This window comes from Musca autumnalis, unplaced genomic scaffold (genome assembly GCF_047663935.1).
Source record: "Musca autumnalis isolate F117 unplaced genomic scaffold, ASM4766393v1 scaffold_2, whole genome shotgun sequence".
NCBI classification, from domain to species: domain Eukaryota; kingdom Metazoa; phylum Arthropoda; class Insecta; order Diptera; family Muscidae; genus Musca; species Musca autumnalis.
The window spans coordinates 231911209-231924654 of record NW_027411755.1 but is presented as its reverse complement, the minus strand read 5'-3'; the positions used below and the strand labels follow the sequence as shown (position 1 = coordinate 231924654).

Here is a 13446-nt window from a genome sequence, read left to right as displayed (position 1 = left end):
TTTGGCCAAAAAGTTTGTAACGCATCGAAATAATGGTCGTAGACCCATACATATATATACCATAATGAATGTCTCGGCGAGCCGAGTCGATCTGGCTATATGTGTTCGTCTTTCCGTACGTCTGTCCATCTTAACTTTGTAATCACGCTACAGGTCGCAATTTTAATCCGATCGTCACCAAATTTTGTGTTTTGATGAAGGTCCCGGAGAGGAAGAAGCCTATTGATTTTGGGTATGGTCGGATAATATTCAGGGGTCGGAATTGGCAAACAACTTATTTAGAGAAAAAGTGAACATTTTATTTCAAAGCGAATATCTCCGCTTCTATAAGGGTATATCAAAAGCAAAACCTGCTAATGAAAGTAAAGTTGCAAAGGTGAGCAACGGTGTAACGTAGGTTGTCGTAGGTGGTCAAACAAAGAAGATATCGCAATAGACGCTAATAGAATACACCTTTTCATTTTTGCGAGTTTAATAATAACGACGAATATCACAGCTTTGGTTGGGGACCTTCCAAAAGCAAAGTCTGACTATGAAAGTAGAAAGTCCCATCTTTACAATGATGTAAAGGTTGGCGTAGGTGGCCAAATAACAGAGATACCGCAATAGTCTGCAATACATCCCATTTTTTAATTTTTTGTAATCACGCTACAGGTTGGAATTTTGATCGGATTGTCACGAAATTTTGGGGGTAGATGGGGGCCCACAGTGGGAGAAGCCTATTGACTTTGGTGTGGAGACAAATTCAAAGTTTTATTCTTTGTGAATATATCGGCTTCTAGTAGGGGTATTCCAACAGCGAAGCCTGTCAATGGAAGAAGAAAATATTACCTTTACATTGGTGTAAATAGGTTGGCGAAGGTGGTTAATCACGCTACAGGTCGTAATTTTGATCGGATGATCACGAAATTTTGGTTGCTTATGGGAGTCCCAGAGAGAAAGAGGCATATTACGTTTGGTGGTAGTCGGATTATATTCCCTAAAAGAAATGTTTACCAGTGAAAAGCTTATGCACAAGAGTAGTGGTGTAGGGTATCACATGGTCGATCCCGTCCCTACTATAGCCTTTGCTCACTTGTTTTAAACTCCATTTTCCTTATTTGGTTGAGTCCCTGTATAATGTATTTCACTAATAGCTGGGCTCTCAGATTTGTGAAAGCTTGGCAATGGCAGAGGTAATGTTCCAACGTTTCGTCGTCTTCTCCGCATGCTCTGCATTCATTGTTTTCTGCACAGCCTATTTTGTGCAGTACACATTTTGGTATTACCAGGTATTCGGCAAAATTTCCGGCTAAATAGCTCTAATTTGCAATTTAAGGTTTATTGCCTTTATCCACAAAATTGTAGACATTTACTCAAAGAGTGGTATAACTAACAAAATAGGTTTTATGAGTTTCTAGAAATTTCTATCTTTTTATCTCAGGTCAAATTTTCACGTTGATACCTCTAAAACTCAACGAGTTACAGTTTATTTTCTAGGAGTTTAGCATTAATCACCAAAAAAGTTTTTTGAGTTTATGAAGCACTGAAACACTGTAAATCATGCTTGCACAGAGATTTGGCACTGAAATCTGACTAGCCCTTTACAAAAGATGGTCCAAGTAGTTATTTTATTTATTGTGGAATAAACTGTTAAAGTTGGGAAGTCAAATTCCAAACGGCAAACTTAAAACGCGTTTTTCTCGAAACTTGATTTTTGAGATGTGTCACTCTTTCAGTAAATGAGGATAGGATCAGATTTGGGTATAACCCACATATAACGCTTCCTCTCGACCGAAGGTGCTGTAAACGAAAAAATCGGCGGAGCGCTTTTTAAATAAATCGCGTTCCAAGTTGCCATTCTTATGGGTTTTTAGATTTTCACGATTTTGCGTGGAAACCGCAAGTCCTTTCCTATTACACACGGTGCAATTTCGTAATTTCACGATGTGAAATCATATAACATGCATTTTTCTACTGAAATGCCTGTAATTTGTTATTTCGAGTGGGAAACCTCCACGCATAAGTATAGGTTAATATTTTGGTATACACCCCATATCAAGGTACCTTCCGATTTTACGTGCTTTAAGGGTTGTACACACATCGACCAAATGAAATGACTGTGCAAGAGCTAGTAGATAAGTCTCTAGCCTGACAAATACCACGTATTGCCAGGCTCCATTCGGCATTTTTACTTGAAAGTTTGACATGTTTAACCTAAACTAATTCAGTACGATTTGATAAATGACCATTTGTTGCGTTGTTTACAGTGATTTAAAAAATAAATTTGCCAAAAAATGGCATGAACACTTGGCCGCAATTTTTCTTCTTGTTAGATCTTGTGTCGATCTGTGCAAGAAATTTCGAAAAAATACGATTGCGGTGCTTCAAAAGTAGTTTATTAGAGATTCCAGATGACCAGCAATCGCCAGAACATGCTGCTGAAATGTCCAAAAATAATGTTTTGAAGGTGACGTTTTAATTACTAGACCAAAAACGTTGCTTGTAGCCCTCGTACTGGCCTGTTTCACTAAGACGATTCGAATCCAAATTCGTTTTGGTCGAATATAAAGTCTATAAAACATCCCATCAGGTCATACATAAGATTTAGTTTAATACATATGCTTCACCAAGACGATTTGAACTCAAATTCATTCGAATTACTCCCAAATTCCTGATTTTGTAGAAAATACTTGTTCGACTGAAACATTTTAAAAACAAATCTTTGGTAGTGTTTCAAACGAATTTGAATTTGAATCGTCTTAGTAAAACATGCCATTCAAATTCGTGCGAAATACTACCAAACTTTTGTTTTTCATACCCTCAGCATTTATGCTAACGAGGGTATATGTATATACTTTCATACGGGCAAAATTTACTTATCGAAATAATGGTTTTAGACCGCAACTATGTTTGGATGAAATCCTTTTCAGACAATTAGGAGTAGATTTAGCCATGTCCGTCCGTCTGTCTGGCTGGCTTGAGCGCACGATACACTCGAACCGATCAACCGATTCGGTCCAAAATTTGGCTTTCGTAATATCTGTCCAAACTTTCCGGTACTTCCCCCACAAAAAAAATGTTCAGAAACCGATAACCCTTGAAGGGTGTAACCGATTTGGTCCATAACTTGCACATCATAAAACTTCTGCCAGACTTAGATGAGGTTTCAATATGGACTCAATCGGTCCACTCCTTCGGGTACCTTCCACACAAAATTTCAGAAATGTTCAGTTTAGGACCATCTCTCGAATCGCATTGTTTTTTGGTGGAAAAACTTGCATTCACTGCCCCTTATATGATGGTACAAGTTTTATCAGGGGTAAGTCCATACTTCCTGAAAAATAGCCTGAATGTTTCAAAAACCCCTATGACACGGTGTGTAGTGGTAGGAGCGCAAGGTAACTCTCGGACAGATCTGAAGATTCAGTCCAAAATTTGGCCTTCGTAATAGTTTGTCCAAACTTAATTCCAGTTCTAAGATAAGCCATATCGGTCCACTCCTTCAGATACCTCCCCCACAAAAGTTCGAAAATATTCGGAAAATTTTCTGAGCACGATAACTCTTGATGAGAGTGACCGATGTGGTCCATACTTTACACATCCTACTGTATCTAACAGATATAGATCAGGTTCGAATATGGACTATATTTGTCCACTCCTTCGGGTACCTCCCACACAAAATTTCGGATAATTTTGGTGTAAGACCTGCTCTCGAATCACTTTGATTTTTGTTAAAGCAATTTGCATTCGCTGCCTCAATTACCATACTTCCTGAGAAAAAAGCCCGAAAGGTGTAAAAACCTTCTATGGCACCATATGTAGTGGCTGGAGAGCACGATATCTCTCGAAGTGATCAACCGACATAGACAAAAATTTGGTCTTCGTCATATTTTTTACTTGTTTTTAATAATATTTTTTCAGTCGAACAAATATTTTAATATTTGAATTCAATTGGTCATGGTGAAACATGCCATAAATATTAAAATAGTCCAACATACATTGTACCACCATGTTCTTAAGTTACTTTATTTGGAGCCTGAATCCACCAAAACATCCTAGATACCAATTTTAAAAATGCCATAACAAGAAACTTCAAAATAAAATTGTTTGTGTAAAACAAACTACTCACGGCGCTCTTGAAGCAACTTTAAATGGAAGGTGCTTACACATCAGAAGTTTTTGCGGATTCTGAAACTACAATGTTCATAGCAGGGACGTAGCCAGGATTTCATTTCGGGGGGGGCCCACCTGACCAAAATTTTGAAAGTTCACGTTAGCGAAAATGTCTTATTTAGCAAAGATTTAAACCTTATTTTAGACTTATTCTGCTGATGAAATAATTTTCAATACAATTTTTTAGTTCATATGGCGCAAGACTTCTTGGCCAATTTTATCTTGTTTTTATAACTTTTTTGACAATATGTCACAGTTAATATATGGTCATAACAATGAATATATTAATAATGCCATATATTTTTGGGCGTATCATTTATCAAATAATTCACAACTACAGTGAAGTTATGAAATTCAGTGATATCACTTCGGTAAGGCCAAAAGAAAGCGAATACAATGGAAAACCTTAGAATTTCGGAAGGCCGAGAACTAATGCTGAGCAATAGTTAGTCTATCCATCAAGAAATTCTAGCACCAAATCGCGGTTATATAAATGACAAAATCTGTCGCCAAATCGTGCATCTGTCAATAGACTAATTTTGGCGTCCAATCGTCGGACTTCACTTATAAAAATTCTGGATCTTCTCATAAATTTATCAGAAACAAGGGAATCTCTGGAATCCAGTCTTAACTTCGTTTAAAATGAAATTATATCGCCCAATCTAAGGTCTATACATGTATACATTCTTTTAGCAAAAATCCATAAACACAAGTTTTCCCAATCTAAATTTTTTATACTCTCAGCCTTTAGCTAAAATGTGCCTCATCGAAATAATGGCTTTAGGGCCAAAGTGTGTTTGGAAGAAATCTGTTTCAGAAAACTTGGAGTCGACTTAGCTATGTCCGTTCGTCTGGGTGGCCGCCTAGGGAGCCCGATAATTCTCAAACAGATCAACCGAGTCGGTCCAAAATTTGTCCTTCGTGATTTCAAAAATTTTCAGTGAAGTGCAGTTTAAGACCTCTCTGGATAAGCTGTGTAAGCTTAAGACCTCAATGGTCATATGAAATAATAATATGAAATAAATAAATTAATAATTTAAAAGTCCTCCCTGGAAACGCTTTGATTTTTTGCAACAAGTGTTCTCGGGGCTCCTATTACTACCGTACAAGTTTTTCAGAAGCAAGTATATACTTCCAGAGAAAATGGCCCGAAAGCTGTAAAGAACACCTAAGGCAATCATGTGTAGTGACTAGTACACACGACAACTTTCGAACCGGATACTGCGTTGGTCCAAACTTTTTTTATCGCAATATTTCAGCGAGCCTTATATATACAAAATTCGAAGATGGTGCTTTTCGGTCTACTTCTTCTGGTATTTTCCCCCAAATTTCAAGAGTTTTAGCTAAAGTGGTATGCGCGAGTTTTCTTGAACGGAGCAACAGATTTGGTCCAAACTTTGGATTTAGTAACATTTTTTCCAAACTTAGTTTTTGCTCGAAAATGGACCATACTGGGGTACCTCCCTCACAAACCTTCAAAATAGTTGTTTAAGTGCTGTTTAGAGCGGTATTAAGTTTTTTGTGGGCAATTCCATATTTCCTGACATAAGAGTCAAAAGGTGAAAATTATACTGTGACGAACTGAAATAACTGGTGGGCGCAATATCTTTTAAAAGGAATGACTCCCAAAATAAGATCTTCCCCAAAAATGAACTATGTAGGTCCGGTCCATTTCTCCATACCTCCTCCGCAACACTTGTGATCAATGATACAAATCCATATTTTGTTTGCAAGTTCATATGTCCGAAAACGGCTACAAATTTCTGAAAATCTCCTAATGCATAGTTTTTGGATTCAAAGATTTTGGCTGTGTAGTCGCTATTCGATCTGTCTATAGATGAAAGTTTCAATTCACACAGGATCAGGGTATATTCCTGTCCGCAAAGTCGAGTGGTACTTGTTGAGATTTTGACGAAGAAGAACCTGTTTCCGATCAGTTTTTAGATTTCGTTTGTCGTCACAAGGTCCTTTACCGAAGCAGGAAAAATTAACATTTCTGAAATGTGCATCCATTGAAAGTACTTCTCAAAATACAATTGCTGTGGGTTTCTATGACGTTTTCTTTTTTTTTATTCAAAGAGTAATCGACAGAAAAATCTCTGAAGATGAAATCCATTGTAATTTTTAAATATTTGTAATAATATGTAATAAATCAATATGTATATACAAAATAGAAAAATCTTTGTACGTTTGTTTGTTTGAAGTTTATGGACTCAACAACCGCTGAACCGATCTTCCTGAAATTGTCAGAGTTTATCACTACATGGCCTGAAGGTAACATAGGCTATACAAATTTCTGAAATTCCTCGTTGATCCGGAGATATAGCAGCATCACAATCGGAGGTACCTCCAAAAAATTTAGATTTTTTATGCAAGTATCCATAGAATGGTAACAGATAACGTCTCCAAATTTTGGATGTGTGCAGGAATTTGGTCTAGAAATAAATCGGTCTAAAAGGTCTAGAATTGAAATCGGTTCAGATTTGGATATAGCGCCTATATATCGTCACCATAAATGCCCGAAGACGTAACCCACAAAACCAAAACTTTACAGGAGAAGCAAAAAACGTTATAAAATTAAAAACTGTTTTATGGAATATTATATGGGATATTATCGATCATATACGAAGGGGAATAAGTACTGAAACCAAAACCGCTGAAGTGCTCAGTTCTGAGATCCTCCATTACAACAAAATCAGCAATATTATCCCATTTTCCGAAATGCCATTTCTTGAATAGGATCGTTGTTTTTGAAGGTAGAAGCTTGAAATTTTGCCAGAGCATGTATTTTAGCTTTATGTATCAGATTACGTCAAAAACCAATTTCGATTTTCATGTCGGTTACGTCTTCGGGCATTTATGGTGACTATATATTTTCGGCCACTTCATGTATTTTATGCATTAAACAGCTATGCATGTCCAATATCAATGAAATTTGGAATGTGTGACGGAATTGGGTCTATAAATAAATTTTTCAAATTATATTGAAATCGGTTCAGATTTGGATATGGCTCCCATACATATTTTCGTGTATTTTATGCACCAAACAAGCTATATATACCCGATTTTAATGAAAGTTGCAATGAGTGACGAAAATTGGCCTACAAATAAATTTCTCAAAATATATTTTACCTTATTCGGGGTAGCGAAGCGCACCGGGTTCAGCTAGAAAAAATATAAACATTGACCTCAAGCTCAATAATCTTGATTTTATTAACATTCGAAAGGTCGAACAAAGCATAAAAATTCGACAGAAAAATCCTTTTGTCCAATAGACATTATAAAAAAATTTTAAAGAAAATATAAAAACACTTAAAACCACAAAGATTAAGCAACGGTTTTACATTTTATTGTTGAATTGCTCTTATAAAAAATTTCAAAAACAAAATATCGCAAAAATGTTTTTTCTGCATGTTGTTTATAAGGCAAAGTATTGGACTCAGTAACACAGTCAGCCTAAAATTCCAATTAAACCCTTAAACAACACCTTAAAACTTAGCAAGAACTATGCATAAAATTGCTAAAAAAGCCTAACTTCATTATTTTTATATTTTTATATTTTCAAATATACAATTCTCTGTAATGCTTCCAACTACTTTTCATATTTCTTGAACAATTTAAAACAGTTTAAAATTTTACTCAAAAATTAAAAAAATGTGTAATATAAGCTAATATCCTATGGGAACTAAAATCATTTCGGGGGGGGCCCGGGCCCCCCGGGCCCCCCCCCCTGGCTACGTCGGTGGTTCATAGATGAGAAAAAAGTCGCCGGAGCGATTTTTAAATAAATCGTGATTCAAGTTGACACTTTTAGGGCTTTTTAAGGTTTTTACAGTTTTGCTTGGAACCCGCAAGTCCTATCGAAATCGGACTAAAGAAAATGTTATAGCTATGAAAATTCTCCACAAGATTAACCTTTATGATAGTTTCGTAGGTTTTACCGTTATTGAGATATAGATGTTCAAATTGGGACAATGCAGTGTCTGTTTATCGCTACCTTATAAAAAAATGTCATACATGGTGCACCTTAACTAACTTTAAGTGAATACCGCTTACATCTGGGAAGTTTTTGCGGATTTTGAAACAGCAATATTCATAGGTGAGAAAAATCCAAAAACAAGAAAAAATCGCTTTGTAGGTCGCAATTATAGTCCGATCAACGCGAAATTTTAAATAAGGTAAGAGTATATGACGAAGAAGAAGGTTGCAGTTTGAGATGGCGATCAGATAATATTTAGAGGCTTAAATATACCACAACTTTTGTGTGAAAATTGTGAAAATATTTAGTATACAGCTTGTATCTTTGTTCCTGAAAAACGCATTCCTCACTCGTGAGTTATATTTGTAAGAAGATCTCTTGACCTTTCCATTGATGTCAATTATGTTGATGTACGTAATCATATAACAGAGTTACAGCCTAATATATATATATATAAGAGTTTAGGTTGAAGAAAATGCCTATAATTTTGCATGATGGTCTGATATTATTTAGCGGGTGACATAGACCATTACTTTTGTATGAAAAATATAAAAAATTTATTTGTGGTCCATATTTTAATTCCTGGAGGCCATATACCGGCAAAGTGGCCTACATATGGAAAAATAACTACTGACCTTTCCCCCTGATGCAAATTGCAATAACGTGTCTGCTATATAATGGGCCTACTGCCTAATATATAATGGATTTTGCGTAGAGAACCACAATTTCTTCCCATGCTACAAATTGTCTCTATCCTGCAGAGAAATTTTCAGTTCAGTTGTCCAATTGGATTTTTTAAACAAATATCGCCTCCTATTTTATACCTCAGGTTTTTGGGTAAAGGGGATACATACAAAATACGACCAAAGATGTGTCTCATTGAAATAATAGTTTTAGACCCCAAGTATGTTTGGACGAAATTCGTTTCAGACAATTTGGAGTCGATTTAGTCCGTTAATATGTCCCTCTTACTGTCTAGATGGCTGGTAAGCACGATAACTCTCGAACGGATCTACCGATTCGAACCAAATTTTATACTTCGTAATATTTTGCTCAAACTTGGTTTAAGTTCGAATATAGGCTATATAGGTCCGCACCTCACCCACAAAAGTTCAAAATTTTTTTCGAAAAATTGTGTGAATGATAATTGGCGAAGTGAGCAATCGATTTGGACCACACTTTCCATATATTACTATTCCTTCCAGATATAGATCGCGTAAGATGGTACAATTGCAATGGCAAGTCCATACTTCCTGTGATTATGGCCGAAAATGGCAAATCCGCAAGATAACTTTCAAGGGGAATAACTGATTGGTTCAAACATCGTATTATTGCATCCAGTCTTGTATCAGGTTGAAATATAGACTATATCGGTCCCGTCCTTGGAGTACCTCCCGCACAATATTTGGTATAGCCCCACTTTACGATACCTACAGATTCCACGTATCTTGAAGCAAACCTGTGATAGAAAATCAATATATTTTTATAGGGCATAATTATTGTGTTTGTTCCTTTTTTGGTCAGAGGCTGAGGGTATATCACCGTTAGCGCAGCTGATTTATACTATCTTCGTTGGTGTGTAATTGCATATGCATAATTTTGGGATTTATAAATTTGTTTGCATAAAAATTATTTGAATACAATTAATTGAATATATTCATTATTAGTTATTTCTATCGGTACAAAATATATTTTTGATACCACAATATATACCCACAATGAACTATTTTCGAAATACCCTGAAAAAACACAAAATTGCATTATCAAGCATATGTGAGGTACAAGTGAACAATTTTTGGACGATATATTTTCAATAAACTCACTCCCAAATATCAAATATCAGAGATATGTATAGCAAATTGCATTGTATAAATATTTATTTATTTTAGGTGTATTATAACAAGGAACCTGATATTCAAGGACAATTTGAAGATGTAGCAGGAGGGGCTAATCCATGTGAATTTTCCAATTTTCGAATATTTTTAGAAATGTATAATTTATATAATTGTTCCACAAACATCCCAATAGGGACAACGAAAGCTTCTCTTATATCAATGGATTCATATTAAGTTATTGATATGTGATCTAGTTTTTATCACTGCGTCCGAACGGCGTGTCCTAAGTTACCACTTGTAGAGACTTTTTTATAGCTGAAATACTCAGGAAATATCGCCCACATTACTAAGGGGTATTTTGCCACCGTTGAAAATTTGATTTGACAAGGCCTGTGAATTGAACCCGCACATTCAGCGTGCAAGGCGGTTGCACATAGCTAATTCCTAGAGGCTGTGGTGTAGGGTATAAAATGGTCGGCCCCGTCCGACTATAGCCTTTGCTTACTTGTTTGAGATATAGAAGTTCAGATCAATCATTCAGATTTTTTTCTCAGGTCTTCGGGATTTTGCTTGAAAACCGCAAGTCCTATCGGAATGGGACTAAAAAAAATTATGTAGCTGTGAAAATTCTCTACAAGATTGGCTTTCGTATCTTCTTCCTAGGTGGTACCATTTTTGAGATACATAAGTTTACGTTGGGAAATTGTAGTCATGACACTGTTTTATAAGGAGACGATACAGTCATTACATTGTCCCAATTTGAACTTCAATATCTCAAAAATGGTAAAACCTACGAAATTATCATAGAGGTTTATCATGAAGAAAATTTTCATAGCAACAACATTTTCTTTAGTCTTATTCCGATAGGACTTGCGGCTTCCAAGCAAAATCGTAAAAACATAAAAAACCCTAAAAATGTCAACTAGAATCGCGATTTATTTAAAAACCGCTCCGGAGAATCCCCAAAAACTTCCCAGGTGTAAGCATTTTCCATTTAAAGTTGGTTCAAGAGCACCGTGTTGTTTTTAACAATATTTGTTTTCAGTCCAATAAATATTTTCTGCAAAATCAGGAATTTGGAAATAATTCGAACGAATTTGAAATCAATTCGTCATGGTGAAACAGGCCATAAATATTAAAATAGTCCAACACACTTACAATGTACCACCATGTTCTTAAGTTATTCTATTTGGAGCCTGAATCCACCAAAACATCCTTGGGACCAATTATAAAAATGGGATAACAAGAAACTTCAAAATAAAATTGTTTGTGTAAAACAAACTTTTTCCTTGTGTCCCAGAGAAATTTAGTTTTCATTAGAAAATGGTTTTTAACTTTAAAATGTAATTAAATTGAACGGGTATAACATAGTCAACCATAATTTATAATCTTTAGCACAATAACAATGGCCTTAAAACAATCATTCCATTGAGAATTAGGACTTGGAAGGGTTTTTGGAGATCGCTGATATTTTTACTATTTCTTAGATTCTTATTCCATTTTTTATGATTTTTTTTCCAGAATTCACTTTTTAATTTTTAATGCAAAAAATCTATGGACTTTCTGTGTAGTAATATACTTTCAAAGATAAAAATTTTATTATTTTTTATAGACATAGTGCTGTTATTTCACTAAACTTTTAATGAATCAACATTTTAAAATTTATAATTTAAAACTTTTTTCACATTTCTTAATTATTTTTTTTTTCTTTTTTTCATTTCCATTTCCTCTAATTTCCATAGTTAAGCAATTAAAAACACTCATACGCCACTGGAACCCAAGAAGGCAACTACCAAGAGCAACACCAACAAAACTAATTAAAAAACTTTGAAAAAACTTCAATATATTTTGTGAAATTACTTCTAAAAGAACACACCTTAAAAATCGTGTTTGTTTGTCTTCGACGAAGTGCAACAAAAAGAAAAAAAGAACACACCAGAACGTACACAAGTGCACCACAATTCCCTTGTATGCCTTGGTAATCCACAAGTTTTACGGTTAACAGGAACAAATTTGTTTTATCTCTAGTGATTTTCTTTGGTTTGATTTGCCTCTATCTTTTCTTGTTTGGGGAAATTGGTTTGTTTTTCACGGTTTCCCAATGGGAGGGAAAAACTTTATATCACTATAACAATTGTTGACTCGAACACGCACCAGAAACTAGAACGCACACACGTTTTCACATATATTTGGGAGGACTGCGAGACTACGATGTCGACGACGTTTGTGTTTAGAATAGTTAAACGGCATAAAACTTTTTTTGTTTGAGATAAATCTACAATTTCCGCCACGAAGTCACAAACATGGGAAATATGACAAGAAAACACTGGAATAACTATTTGTGTTTAAAAGAGGAAATTAAACAGGATACAGCAGTGGTGTAATTTTTCAGTAAATTCACAACAAACACAAATGGAGGATATAAAATAATTTGCTTGTTTGGAGCTTATTTTTTAATTAAATAAAATTACTTTTGATTTTATTTATTTTTTTGATTAGAGATTTGTTCTCTTTTTTGATTTTTTTAATTAATTTTCCTTTTGTTGGCTAAACACAAAAATCACGTTTTCTATTTAGCTTTTCATTTTTTGCTCTGCTATTTTTATTCTTCTTCTTTTTTGTTTTGGCTACAACAAACAAGAAATTTGTTGCCGCTTCAATTTAAGCCGGAAAACACACAATGCGTTAAAGACGTTGTTATCGCAAAAAGCATCGTCGTTAAACTGGTGGATGCTGTTCCAAGTAACCATAAACTCGGTAGGAGACACACAGCCACATACACACCCAACGAAACCCTCTGCATAAGGCACCTACCGAATTCCTATTTTAGTTTTATCCCTCTAACAGAGGTAAATGAGCTCTTGTCGTGCTAAAATATGGGAGATTAACATTTCGAAAATCTGTTAATGGTACAGAGATAGGTATTGGTTTAAATTAAAATTTTGGCGCCAGTTTTAATTTTTTTGTTTAGGTGCAAGACGAATCGTGTGGATGGTAAATGGAATGCGCATGAACCCCAAAATCCTATTCGAAATACTGTTAAGTTTACTTTCCTCTCATTTTTTATGTTACTCTCTTTCTCAGTTTGTATGTCAAAACATAACAGAACACGTGTTAACTTCAAATTCTGCAAGTGGCTCAAACTGTGTTAACATTCCATTACGTTAACATGTTAGTTTTTGGGGAGCAGCCATAGCCAGAGGTACAACCTAAGCGCTTTTTGAAGGCTTCACATAAAAATGTGCTGACACATATTCCCTGTTTATTTGTATTCACAACATAAAAGAAGAAAACAACAACAAACAAACGAACTAGCACACTTTGACTCCAGATTTTCACTTGGTCGTTGGAATTGTAGCCCAACACAAAAAAAAAACCTTTCACTTTGACTCTCCCAAAACGCACCAACACCACTAGTTAAGCACTTCCCTTTTCCTCTTCCCTTTCCCACATCCACCATTTATTTCATTTGTAGCT

General features: G+C 35.2%; 1 long non-coding RNA gene across 1 annotated transcript in view; it reads right to left on the bottom strand.

Moving 5' to 3' along the window:
• LOC141395346 (uncharacterized) overlaps positions 1–12695 on the bottom strand; it is a 47577-nt gene extending 34882 nt beyond the window's left edge. Inside the window, exon 1 of the long non-coding RNA XR_012410614.1 lies at positions 11846–12695. This is a non-coding gene — a long non-coding RNA (uncharacterized lncRNA). The remainder of the gene's footprint in view (positions 1–11845) is intronic.
• Between the last annotated feature and the right edge of the window lie 751 nt (positions 12696–13446).